General features: G+C 51.5%; 1 long non-coding RNA gene across 4 annotated transcripts; it reads right to left on the bottom strand.

Annotated features, from left to right (window-relative positions):
• Window positions 1–4,850: 4,850 nt before the first annotated feature.
• Window positions 4,851–12,324, bottom strand: LOC143660396 (uncharacterized). Of its 4 annotated transcripts, none has more exons than XR_013164006.1 (5): window positions 12,058–12,324; window positions 11,232–11,370; window positions 7,688–7,867; window positions 7,112–7,237; window positions 4,851–5,108 (listed from the first exon to the last, which is right to left on the bottom strand). It is a non-coding gene; the product is annotated as an uncharacterized LOC143660396 (long non-coding RNA). The 4 variants fall into 4 exon arrangements; XR_013164005.1 differs by lacking the exon at window positions 7,688–7,867 and adding an exon at window positions 5,624–5,799; XR_013164004.1 differs by lacking the exon at window positions 7,688–7,867.
• Window positions 12,325–13,648: the final 1,324 nt, after the last annotated feature.

Raw genomic sequence — 13,648 nt, 5'->3', positions numbered from 1 at the left:
TTAGCTCTTGTGCCTCCACTCTTCTCTGTACCGGATCAGTTTCTCCTGCTTCCCAGCATCCAGGCTTTTCCAGTCAGAGCACACGGGCTCGGTCGGGGCTGTGTGCCCATCACTCGTGCACTCAGGTCCCCGAAGCCTTGGAGTGTGGCTCGTCCCCACCCCCTGCCCCAAATAGGAGGAGGCAGAGTGAAAGGGCGGGAGGCACTCTCAAGCCTGCCCCTACCCTGTGGGCCTATCCCTGGCTGCGTATGAGGATCACTGGGAGCTTTAAAACCACAGAGGGGACCGCCACCCAGGACCACTGGAATCAGAGTCCTGGGCTCAGGCCACACCACCTTGCTTTGTCCAGATGGTTGCAGAGGTGGCCTGACCCCCAGGGTGGGATGGCAGAGAGGCCCACCTCCCTGCAGGAGTTTCACTTGTGAGCAGGATAAGAACAACAGGTGTTTGTTAAGCATCTGTGTGCCATGGGGAGGCCGTGGTGAACAAAATCCTGCACAGCCCCTGCCCCCAGGGAGGCTTCGAGTCCTGGGGGGACCCAGGTGCCATCAGGCTATCTCACCTGTGGGTGCAAAATCTCGAAAGACGGTACGTTCCTGGGGTGGCTTGGAGCTCTCTGCCCCAGAAAAAGGTGTTGTTAACCTTATTCCATTCCTGTGGGTGTGAACCCGCTGTAAAGACCTTTTGATGAGGCTCCAGATAAGGTGGGGCCCAGCTGAATCAGGATGGATCTTAATCCTATATGGAGGCCTCATAGGGAAAAGCGAGAGAAGCCACGGGGACCAGCCAGAAGCTAGAAGTCAATGGAACCCAGAAGAGAAGGAAGATGCCACCATGTGATGGAAAAGCCAAGGACCAGGGACCACCAGCAGCCAGCTCCAGAGCTCTGCCTTGATTCTGGACTTCCCCAGTTTCCTTCTAAAGAAAAGCTCCAGGTTCTATGAGAGAAAATCATAGACATTGGATCTGGACAAGGGTGTGGGAAAGGGCTTCCTGGAGGAGGTGTCACCTGAGCTGCAAACCAAAGCAGGGAAAGGGGGTGGAGGGACAGGGGGGATGTGGATGGAGGCTCCGACGGAGTGTTCTCTGGTGGAGCTGGGAGAAAGCAGAGACGGAGAGGGGCCTGAAGTGGGAAGCTACAGCGTGGGCCTCTGTGGCTTCTCAGAGGGGTCTGATAGACAGATCTTCGAAGGCAGAGGCCTTGCGTTTGTCATCTCCTGATCCTCCGAACTAGCATTTAGGTGGTCCTTGATGTTGCCTGGTGCTGCCCCCACCTACTCTCGTTTCTTCCCATGATCTGGTCTGTCCCTGATTCGGCCACCAACAGGGCCCAGCAGGGGTCAGAGGTGGAGCCTTGGGTCTTCTTGCTCAGGTATACCGGAGTAATTGACTCATCTGACATTCAGCAGCAATTTCAGTTACTACTACTGAGTAACAAATTAGCCAAAACTTACTGGTATAAAATAGCAACTATTCTATTTTGTTCTGGATTTTGGGGTACAGGGCATTCGGGAAGGGCTCAGCTGAGCGGCTCTTGCTAGGCGTCTCATTTGGCTGTGCTCAGATGCTGGCTGGGTTGGACATTCAGGACGACACATGGGGCCGGCAGCTGGTGCTGCTGCTGCCGGGGAGCTCGGCTGGGCCGTGGACTGAAGCCCCTATGTGGCCTCCCCACAAGGCGGTCTCAGGGTAGCTGGCCTTCTTACATCAGGTGGGATTCCCCTAGAGGAAGCACCCATTGGAACCATGCAGAAGCTGCACGCCCGTTCCCGACCTAGCCTCAGAAGTCTCACCTTTTTCTCTGTCAGAAGCCCCTGGAGTCACAGAGAGCGGATACAGACTCTACCTCCTGCTGGGAGCAGGGTAAGGAGCTTGCGGCCCTTGTAAGAAGCACCACACCTGCTGCGGCCCGGCAGTGTGCCAGGCCTGGGTGGAGCGAGATGACCAAACTCTCCCTGCCCTCCTGCCCATTGAGCCTGCCCATGTCAGGGGGGTGGGGAAGGGCCACCTGCCCCAACAGAAAGGAAGGTTACACTGTTTCTGTCTCCCCCAGTGGGGGCTGCTCCCTGCTAATGGATCCCTGGGAGAGGTGTCTTGTCTCGGCCTTGCCCAGCCCTCCCGCCCCCTGGGCCTCCACTCCAGGGCATATCTGGGGATGGAGAGACAGGGCCAGCTCCCACCCAGGCCGGGAGAACCACCTCCTGCCACCCCTGCCCGAGGATGGCTTGTCCTCATTTACCGTCCTCTGGCACTTCCTGTTCCCCATATCTTAGTGAACCACGGAAGAAAGATTAAAAACAAGAACCACAAAAGGTCAGCTCTGAAATGACCCATGATGAACAGGGAGGCCAAGTGGGTGGTGCTTCCGAGCTCAGCACCTGGACTCATGCCGACCAGGTGACCCAAGGCAAACTCTGCCACCCCTCTGAGCCTCAGTTTCCTCTCTGTGAAATGGGGCAGGAGAAGTCCTTGCCCCAGGTGTCTATATGAGTTCTAAACAAGAGAGCTGTACCAGCTGCCCAGCGATGAATGCTACCTGCTAAATCAGCGAGGGTGACTCTGTCCGGTTCGCCGCAGATGCTGTTCCAATGAAGCACCGGGGCTGTGAGCAGCTCCTCCAGGGCCGAGCAGCCTGCAGCCGGCTGGGACCTTCGCCCCATTTGTCAGCCGCTGCCTGTGTGCTCTGGGGTTTGGCAGGTGTCATCTGGGAACACACATGTTCTGGGACGTGCTTTGCCAGAGCAAGCTGATCCTCAGGGGGACTGGGAGGGGGCAAAGGGTCCGGCTCTTGGACCCCCTGGTGGGAAGGTGGGGGGAGGGGGCTGGGAGGTGGCAGGTGTGAGGGGGAGAGAGCAGGCTCCAGAGCCTGCCTGCCCAGGTTCAAGTCCCAGCTCCATCACCCACAAGGCTGTGTGACCTCAGGTGGGATGCTTGGCCTCTCTGAAAACTACCCAGAGCAGGTCATACAGCCACGTCAAAGTCCAGTGGTGGGGGGGCTGGACCATCAAACACCTGTGAACAGAAACAGTCCACCACTCACGCCACACAGGTGGCCAGGCCAGGATTTAGAAATAGGCTCTTCACCAGCCCCGGTGGAGGGTGCTGCCGCAGGAACGAAACAACAAGCACCCTCAGGTGCTGGTGCCTGTCCCTCTGTCCCGCCAGGGCACCCAGCTGCCCCCAAGCCAGGCCCCTTGCATGCAGTTCCTCCAGGCTGGGGGCAGAGCGGGCCAGAAATTCCGGCAATTGGATGCTCTGATCCAAAGACAGGAATCAATTCCAGGCAGTCGGAACCACACTGAGACCCAGGGGCTACAGCAGCAGGGCAAGCAGCTCCAGTTTCCCCTCACAGGGACGGGAGCAAAGGGAACCCCAGGAGGCATCTTGTGGACATTGTCATTTCCCAGTTCTGCCGTCACTGGAGCCGTCTCCTCGCTGCCATGCGTGCTTACCAGATGTGACCGACCCACTCCTCCACTCGTGCCCAGGACCACTCGTCCCTCCCTCACCAGCCCCTGCCCCAGGAGACTGGCCTGTGCAAGCTACAGCAATGTCAGGGCGTCCAGAGCAGGCGATCCGGAGGGCAGCAGCCGGGAGGGGCCGGGTGTGTATTCCCTGGCTCTCCTAGGGACCCCGACACCCACCTGTGTGTCCCGGGGTCTGCCACAGCTTCCCAGATGCCCCTCGCTAAACCACTTCCCCACCCTGCACCCCACACCCCGCACCCCCACCCCATATGATGGGCCTCATATTCCCTTTTAGGGTTGTGCTTTTTGAGTCCTGCTAAGAATTCTGCCTCCCCCAAGGTCACTGAAGTCTTGTTATTCTGTATTATCTTTTGGAAGCGTGACTGTTTTGCCTTTACCGTGAGTGTGCATACACTTTCCAAAACCAATAAAGATAGTGTTCCTTTAAAAAGGTCATGTTTCCCTCTAGTACTTTTCTCCAGCACACACCAGAAAATAAGAATCACAACCTTTTCTGTTCTGTTCTTGCTTTTGCCCAAACCCCTCCAGTTGGAGGCCGCAGAACTTGTTTCCTTTGAAAATGTCACTCCCCCACCGGGCTTTCGCCTAGTGAGTCTGTGACCTGAGTCCAGCAATTCCTGTCCGGGGCTTTTGGGTTGTGCAGAACGAAGCTGGGAAATGCCCAGGTTCCAGCAGTGGCCAAGGGCCAGGCCATGCACTGATAATTCTGGAAACTTTTTGGCTTGTCCAGAAAAGATAGCATTTCTGAATATTCGCCACCTAAGCACAGAGATGAGGTACGGGAGTGCCTGCTGAACCTGACCCTAAGACTCTAGGTGGGGGAGCCTGCAGAGGGCTCTGGGCATGAGAGGCTTCTGTCCTCTCTCCATCTCATATCACCCAAGAGAAATGCGTTTCTGTGGTAGACAGAGCCGGGGGCCCAGTCAAGGCGCGGTGGCTGGTACAGGTGTCCCTGTGGAAGGGACATTTGCATTGACACCTGAGAGATGAACAGGCTGAAAGGTGGGGCTGGGACCTGGCCATAGCTCAAGCGGGAGCAAAGCTTGTGCAAGAGCCCAGGGGGTGGCAGGCAGCAGGGCACGGACAGTGCATCTCAGGGATCAAAGAGAGCGCAGCTGCAGAAAGTCAGGGGCCAGGTAGCTGCACATTTAAATCACCTGTGCAGTCTTTCAAACCTACCCATTTCTGGCCCCATCTTAGGCCAATTGGAGGGAATCTAGGGCCGAGCGTGCGTTGGTGTTTCTTTTCTTTCCAGGTGATTTGGATGAAGAACCACCAGGGCAGGTTCTAAGAGCCGGGGAAAGGTGTTGGGTTTTATCCCAAGCATATTGGGAGCCCCAGACAGGGTTTAAACAGGGGCTGATGAATTTTTTTTTATTGCTATTAGTCATTTTTCCATTGATATCTTTGAGGAGTAAGTGCAGCTTTTGAGAAAGACTTCACCGGGAGCCAGAGAAAAACGCCGAAGTTACATGCAATAGTTTTGCTGCACGTTTCTGGGATCTCTAAAGCAAGAACTTAAAGCGACAAATGAGAGACATTTCAGCCCCATGAGTGCCCAGCTGTCCATGGTCTGTGTCTTGTCGGAATGTGTTGAGTCATAGCCTTGAAGATGACAACCTTAGAGAAAGAAAAGGCGGTCAAGAATTTGGCCAAAAGCCACTTGAAAATGTGCCTGAACAAAGCACAGGTGCAGGGTGACCTTCCCGGAAGACTAGAGAGTCCAAAGCCGGAGGGAGAGGGCCCCACCCGGGGGGTCAGCACACCTCCTGGCGCCCCTCGCCTGCCGCAGCCCCCCAGAGCCACTGTCCTGATACGGAGAGAAAAAGCCCCTCTCGTGTGGGAATGGGCCCAGGTGCTGACTGCCGTGGGCAGGTGGGAGGTTTTGGCTCAAGGTTGGGATTAGGAGAATCCTGCCACACCTGCCCTGACGGACCCTGGGAGAGAATTTCACCAGCACGTGGAGCCCCCCCACCCCCGCACCCCACTGTTGCTTTTGGCTCTCAGATTCCTTCCCGAGCCCGGGTGCCTTTAGTGTTTGAATGTAAATTCCTAAGTCATGAAAACTAGGAGGAAAACACTTTTTTAAAACATTACCCCTTACTTTTGAGCCTTTTGCTGTCAGAAAAGCTCACCCTAAATTTAGAAGAGCATTTCTCTCCCCAAACTGCAGGTCGCTGTCAGCTGAAATCCCTCTGGGAACCCTTTGTGCCCCAGGAATCAGGTTTAAGCCTCCCACTGTGACTGGTGCCCCCTGGCAGTGGTGTCAGCTGAGCCCCGATGGGAGGATCCGGGTTCGTTAGTCTGGAAACTAAAAGAATTTAGAGATGAGAGGGCCAGTGGGCATGTTAAAGAGAAAGAGAGAGGGCAGCCGTTAGAGGTTAAGAGTGGAGTGGGTTAGCTTGTTTTATAAGAAAGGTTTACTGCTGGCAGGTTTCCATAGTAACTTTGAATACTAGGTGTCTCCTCTGTTCTAGGAGGTAAGAACTAGCAAAATTCTGGTGTGTTCTCACATACCTAAAATTTGTCTTTGGCAGGTGGTTAACAGTCTTTATGACCTCATGCTTCTGATCATTAGTTAAGAATTTGTTTTGGGCTCAGAAGTTTTTAAGCTTTTATGGTTTGGGGAGGTTTGGGGACTTTAGGGGAAATTTTTGTCCTAGGAAGTTTGGAGCTGGAGTTTGCAGTTTGCAAACTTAGGAGCTAGAAAAGAAACAAGGGACTTGCAGTTGTCTGTTAACTCTTTCAGAGCTGAATAGGAAACCAGGGAGTCGCAGATGTCCTATTCTATCCTGCTTCACCAGCCGTGGTCTCTCCAGGCTGGGCTCTGCCCATTTCCCTCCCTGGATGCCCACAGTCCCCAGCCTTCTAGAAGGATCGCTGGTCTCTGCTCTGCCTGCTTCCAGGAAGTCTCCCACATCCCTCAAGTCTCTTTTTGCTGGACCCCAAAAGATAATGTCCCCGTCCTAACCCTGCAAGCTGAGAATGTGACTTTATTTGGAAAAAGGGTCTTAGCAGCTAAAATTAATAAAGCATCGAGATGACACTGTCCTGGATTATCCCCGTGTTGCTAAATCCAATGACAAGTGTCCTTATAAGAGGAAGGGCGTGGAGAGAAGAGGAGAAGGTCGTGGAGTCGGAGGGGGAGATGGCAGGGACGGGACCCAAGCCAAGGAGCCCTGGGACCCCCAGACCTGGAGGAGGGAAGATGTCTGCACTGGGGCCTCCGGAGGGAGTGCAGCCCTGCTGACAACTAGATTTTGGATTCTGGCCTCCAGGACTTGGAGGAATTTCTGTGGTTGTAACCTGCCCCCACCCACCCCCACAACTGCACCCCCCCCCCAGTATGTGGTACTTTGTTACAGTAGCCGCAGGGAACTATGACACCCCCTTCCTACCTTTCTCCCCTCCCCCCACTTATGGTGAGCCCCTAGAGGTCAGTGCCTGGCACGCCGCCGCCTCCCTGAAGGAACCCCACGGGGGCTTGCAGATGCCCGCAGGGAGGGTGGCACCACCCTCTGTGGTCCTGGGGAGGGGCTGGGGCCTGGAGGGGGAGCCCCTCTCCCTCCCTGCTTTGGGGGGAGCTGCCCCTGCAGTGGGACTGAGGAGAGTCTCCATTGTACCTGAGCCTCAGCATCTGGTCCTGTCTCCTTGGGTTCCAGCTGGTAAATCTGAGGGCACTAGGACAGACATCAGCTTGTCTTTGGCTCTCCTTGGCTTGTCCCCAGCGGCCCTGGCCCCTGATGGCTCTGCCAAGGCAAAACAACCTGCTATTTTCCCAGTAAATCCCCAAACCTGAGTCAAGTATGGAAGGCGACTTGCGGACTGATGTAGGGTACAGAAAGCGAACAGCTGGGCTAAATTTTTTAACGCAAAATAATAGGACCTACCGGCTAGGACTATAAGCACATGAGCAAAAAGACATGAGAGGTGATGAGAATGATGAGAGTGGTGGCGCTCAACCCCGGGCCAGTGATGGGGGGAGCTCTCCCGCTGGGTCTGCTTTCACTTCTTTTTGAAAGAACCGATGGAAACACACACAGTGAAGTGTTAACATGTGAACAAAATGAGTAGGGGGGACTTTGTTGGGTTGTTTTCTGTTTGAAGTACACAAGTTTAGGAAAAAAATATATTTTTAAACAAACAAAAGAATTCATACAGAGCCCCCAGCGACCAGAGGGAAGGCTGTCACACTACACCTGGGACCAGCGACCTTGAAGTGGAGCAGACGGAAGAGTCCGAGGGAAGCTAGTGAAACTGTCACGAGAATCCTCAAGAACAGATGAGATGGTTGTCTCCAGGTAGCCTGAGTTTTGAGTTTAAAAATTCAAAAAATAGCTGAAATGAGGCTGGTCATGGTCGGGAACTACATTTTTGGCCTGAGAGATCAAGAGGAAGAAATGGCTGGTGAAGGCTCCCCTGGGGCCTCCTCAGGCTGCCTCCCGCAGTCCCGGGGCGCCCGCTGACCACGCCCTCACCTTTTCGTCCCTGTAGACACCTCACCCACTCCTCAGAAGCCTCCCTCTGCCTTGGGGCTCCTGCAGGGCGGGGTGGGTCTCAGGCACCTGGCTGTCTCCCTGCCCAGTGCCTGGCATACAGTAGAAGCTCAATAACCTCTCAATAAATAAATGCTACATAAAGAGGCTTGTGCCCCAATCCCATGTGACACCCTAATGAGAACCTCTTTATAGAGGATGGAGCTGAGGAATGCATTTGTCGTGTGGTTTCTAACATGCGGTCCCTTAGCCTGCATCCTCTGGGAGCTTGTTAGAAATGCAAATTCTCAGGCCCCATCCCAGGCATTCTGAGCTGGGAACGCTGGGGTGCTCCCGAGTCTGAGCCTGGAGGCCTTGATTGCATTCCCATCCTCCTTTCTTTTGCTAGAAAAGAAACTTTGATGTCATTTTAGAAGAAATCTTTATGAACTTAATTTGTTGTCGTTTTATGTCACACTGTCTTAGTTTCCTAAAACTGCCCTAACGAAGTGCCATGAACTTGACAGCTGAAAATCACAGATATTCTCTCGCAGGTCTGGAAGCCCCAAGCATGAAATCAAGCTGTTGGCAGGGCGGGTCCTTCTGGGGGAGCATCTGGTCCCCACTCCTGGCTTCTGGGAGCCCCTGGCATCCTTTTGCTTGCAGGCGCCTCCCTCAGCCTCTGTCTCTGCCGTTGTCACGTGGCATTCTGACCTCTGCGGGCCACCTCTCCCTCCCCATAAGGACACCAGTCCTTGGATTCCGGGCTCGCCCCAAGCAGTAAGACTTCGTCTTAGCTTGATTACATCCAAATGAGGCCACATTCACGGGTGCTGGGCTTAGGATTTCAACATATCTTTTTTATTATTCATTATTATGCAGTGTTATTGAGATAAATTCACACAGCATAGAAATCGTCCGAAGCATACAATCACAGGCTCAGTGTCATCACACAGTTGTACATATGTCCCATGATTAATTTTGGAACACTGTCATTACTCCAGGTAGGAAAAAAAAGGAAACGCAAATCCTCCACATTCCTCTATTCCCCCATTGTATCGGTGTAGTACACTTACTACTGTTGATGAAAAAGTGCCATGGTCAGGTTCATGTGTCAACGTGGCCCGGTTGTCTGGTCGGACAAGCGCTGGCCTGTCTGTTGCTACGAGGACATTTCATGGACTTAAATCATGACCACGATGGCAGCATCCACAGCTGACTGCATTTGTAATCAGCTAAGGGGAGTGTCTTCTGCAATGAGTGATGCTCAGTCTAATCACTGGAAGGCTTTAAAGGAGGACTCAGAAGAGACACCTGCTCTCCCTGCTTCAGCTGGCGAGCCTCTCCTGAGAGTTTATTGAGGACCCTCATTGGAGCTGCCAGCCTGCAACCTGCCCTAAGGTCCTGCACGCTACATCCCCACAGTTACATGAGACACTTTTATAAATTTTAGACTTACAGATATCTCCTACTGATTCTGTTTCTCTAGAGAGCCTTAGCTAATACAAAATGTATCACAACATTACAGCTCACTATAGTCCACTGTTCGCAATAGGCACATTTTTCCCCATGAACTCCTCTATTATAGTGTCATATATTAGTTCTAGTTCATGAAAGAACCTTTTTTATATTTGTACAGTTAATCATGGGCGTTGTCCACCGCAAGATTCACTGTGTTATACAGTCTCATGTTTTAACCTCCAAATTTCCTTCTGGTGACACACATGACTCAAAATTCCCCTTTCCACCACACTCACACGCAGTCAGCACTGTTAATTATTCTCACGAAACTGAGCTGCTATTGCCTCTGCCCGTTTCCACGCACGTCAGTTCACCCTAGTTAAACATCCTACACACCTTAAGTAACCGCTCCCCGTTCTTTAGCCTCGTGCTGATCCTGATAGAACTATATTTTGTATTTTATGTCTATGAGTTTTTTGTGATTACTTCATATTAGTGAATCAATCTTTGTCCTTTTGTGTTATTTCACTTAACATAATGTCCTCCAGGTTCATCCTGGTTGTCGCATGCTTCAGGACTTCTTTCCTTCTTAACACTGAACAATACTCCATAGTATCAACATCCCTTCTGGGGGGACGCGACTTGACTTCCATCGTGTGTCATCATAAAAAATATTCAGAAAACACAAAGATAATAAAGATGAAGATATAAGTGACCTGCAACCCTAGTTTCCAAAGATAACTAATGTCAGCATTTGGGGAGGGGGGCGGTACAGACTTCCCCTACCTTTTTTTTTTTTTTTAACTTTAATTTTGTTTCATACAGCTGGACAAGGCATCTACATTCTGGCGCATCTTCTTAGCAATCACTAGCGAAAGTGAAAGGTGACTTACTTATACATAAAAGGCAAGGGGAAAAGGTCATGATCATCTAACAGGGAATTTGAATCCCCAAATAAATTATCTTACAAAAATATCAAACTTGCTTTTCTAACTTTCCAGACTTTTTAACGAAGCATATATGAATTTATTTTCAAATCTGAGATTATACTCTACTTGTGTTTTTGTCTCCTGCTCTTTCCACTTATTCACTAATTTAAGGTGAACCCTTTTTATATCAATGAACACTTGATGTGTCTACTCCGTCACTTGGGGGCTTATGCTGGATGGTTGTACCATGACTTATCTGATGAAACATCTCCAGCTGTAATTTTAAAGAGGTGAACCTGTCAAGACAAGTGATCCACACACTCACCCCTCAGCCAAATCGGGCCCCTGACGTATTTGTTGGGCTTGTTCACATATCGTTGTACAGTCTGGCAGTGCACAATTCCAGGGGTACTCTTCATCAGACTTTCACGAGATGAACGCCCCCAGGACTGTGCAGGGCTCAGCCTGCACAACAGCGGCCAGAAGCCCAGCCCTGCCCCAATTTTGAATTAGCTGCCCACATTTAAAAATGGAAAGATTTCTAGAAAAATTGAGCTCTCAACTTTTTTTTGGCAAATCTGAAGATCTGCTAACACAGGGCTCATGTTCCCACAGAACGGGGAGCTGGGGCTGGGGTCCTGGCTGCCCCCGCAGCAGCCGGGCCGTGCACTTTTCAGGGCCACCGCAGTGCCCTGCACTTAATCTCCGTGACACCATTTCACTTTAAGGCCTTTAGTTTCGCTGTGTGCTTCCTGCAGCCATGTGACTTTGCCCTCTCCCCCCATTACACTTTAAGGGATTTGTTGAATGAAGGAAGGCATCACTCTTCAAAGCCACAACAGCCTAGAGAGAGAAGATGCTTCCTTTATTTCACTTACACAGCCCGAATGGGGAGTTGTTATGGCAACGCTGAGACTCTATTGTAGACTGCTTCAGGGAGGCTCACAGAGCGTCCTGGAAGGGCGGCATCCCTGCCCCCACCTTCCTGGGGTCACAACTTCCAGCAGGGAGACGGTTCTGGGGTTCAATGGGGGAGAAGTAGGCAGAATGTTAACTCCGAAAAGGAGCAAAGGGATCATTTAGGACTGTAGAGTCTGAACAAAGAATTTCTTTTATTGTTTATTCCCCATGCATTCCATATTTTGGAACGCATGTCTGCCAAATAAACTGCATTTAGTAAGCACAGATATGTTTTCTCTTTTAAAAAGAAGATCAAAGATAAATAGTGGCAGCCATTGTCATATCATGGCTAAATAAATAGGTTCCAATTCTGGCTCTTGCACTCACTTGCTGTGTGTCCTTAGGCAAGTTACAAAACCTCTCTGATACTGTTTCCTCATCTTTTAAATAATACGTGCCCATCTTATAAGGTGGCTGCAAAAACAAACTCCAATGCATTGGAATGCCTGAAGCATTCAGGACAGTGCTTGGTAAAATTCCACCTCTCAGGCCAGCGTGGCTCTACACGATAATCCAAGCATGGGCTCAGCGGGAGCTGGCCTATGGGGCCCCACTGGGATCACAGCAGAGAACCTGACCCCACTACTACGATTAAGGACCACTGGGGGCCAAGAAACCCAGACTGTGGCTCAGTCAAGGCTCTCCCAGCTGCTGACCTTGCTGCTGGCACTGGAAGCGGATCCTGCCCCTTCCCAGGCCTGGCCAGGTTCCCTGACCTCCTCAGTACTCGGGACTTATTCCTACCTCCTTCCCAGTACCTTCCTGTATTGCCAAAGCTGAAGAGTTAAAAGTAAATCACCCAGACTCTCTTGGCACCAGGATTCTGGAAACGGAATTTGTGATGCTGATTAGAGGCGTTCACATGAGATTTGGAAGATGGAGAGGAGGTGGAGGCTGCCTCCTGGTGCCCTGTTTTCTCTTGGCAGGCAAAGTTGTTGGGAAGTTGCTGGGTGCCTAGAGGTGGGGGCCATGGCAGCAGCGGGGCCGCCTCCACCCTGGATTGCAGCTCTGAACCTGTGCTCTGGGCTCACAGTGTGATTCAGTCACCTCCTCATTGTGTCATCTCCCCTGGGGGGTTGGGTCTGCTGCGTTCTCAGCTAGGAAAGCACCTAATGCCCTCTATTACATCGCTTCCTGCCTGAGCGCCTCCTGTTTGCACGGAGCTTTACTGTGCCACCTCTATCGCTGGGCACATGCTCCCTGCTGGGGTCTAAGCAGCCCTGCCCTGCCCTCAAAGCTAGGGCTTGGCCCTCAGCTCACTCGGATCTCAGGGGTTGCTGCTGACCTCCAGTGTGGTCAACTCACTTCCCACTTCCACCCACCCACACCGAGGCATTAGACCCCCCCCCCCCCCAGAGAAGCATGCTGTCCAGGGGCACAGTTCCAGGTCCTCACCTACACCCCGTTTCTGGGGATCTCTTATTCAGATCTGAGTTAGCTCAAGGGTTATTCAGCAAAATGGCAAAACGGAAAATAATGAGCTTGGCTTGAAAGTTGCTCCCAGTGTTATTACACTGAATGGCCTGTGAGGGCAGATCAGGTTTCCTTTAGGTACCTTAAAAACTGGTGATTAAATCGTGGTTTTTCTTAGCAACTATATTTTTAAGCTATGGAAGCAATACATAGCCAATGTAACTAATTCTATGAATTCAGAAGTGCATAAAATAACAGTTAAAATCCTCCTTCTGCAACCCCACCTCATTCAGGTACCCATAATGTACAGTTTTGGTGTGTAAGCTTCCAGGTTCTCTTTCCCTTATGCATGACAAACACGGGTGTGTGTATAGCATCCGTATATATAAATTTTGGACAAAATATTATATATATATATATATAGTTTATTTTTGCTTAATACATCCTAGGAAATGCTCCCCATCAGTTCATAAGGCCGTATTTCATTTTATTTAAATGCCGTGTGGTTTTTGAGGCCATGGTGTCATATAGTTCACTTAATTAGTTTCCTATTGATGGACGATATCAGAGGAATTCTGTGATGAACCCCAATGACTTTGCCCCCTTAAGTATGGGAAGGAGCCGTGACTGTGGTGGGCTCTCACCCCTTTGATTAGTTCATGTCACATGGTGCCGCTGACTTTAACAAAGGGAGCTCGTCCCTGGTGGGCCTGATGTAATCCAGGCGAGCCCAGCAAAGGGCCGAGGTTCTTCCTGGCAAAGGCGATCTGAAGTGTGGGAGAGACTTGATAGGAGGAAGGATTTTTATTTCTGGCTCTGAAAATGGAGGGATCAGGTGGAGAAGGTCTCCAGGTGGCCTCTAAGAGCTGAAAGCGACTCCTGGTCAGCAGCCTGTAAGAAAACAGGACTCAATCCTACAGCT

The sequence above is a fragment of the Tamandua tetradactyla genome, chromosome 16 (assembly GCF_023851605.1).
Source record: "Tamandua tetradactyla isolate mTamTet1 chromosome 16, mTamTet1.pri, whole genome shotgun sequence".
Lineage (NCBI taxonomy): Eukaryota > Metazoa > Chordata > Mammalia > Pilosa > Myrmecophagidae > Tamandua > Tamandua tetradactyla.
The sequence above is the reverse complement of the archived record's forward strand: the minus strand, read 5'-3'. Positions and strand labels throughout refer to the sequence as shown.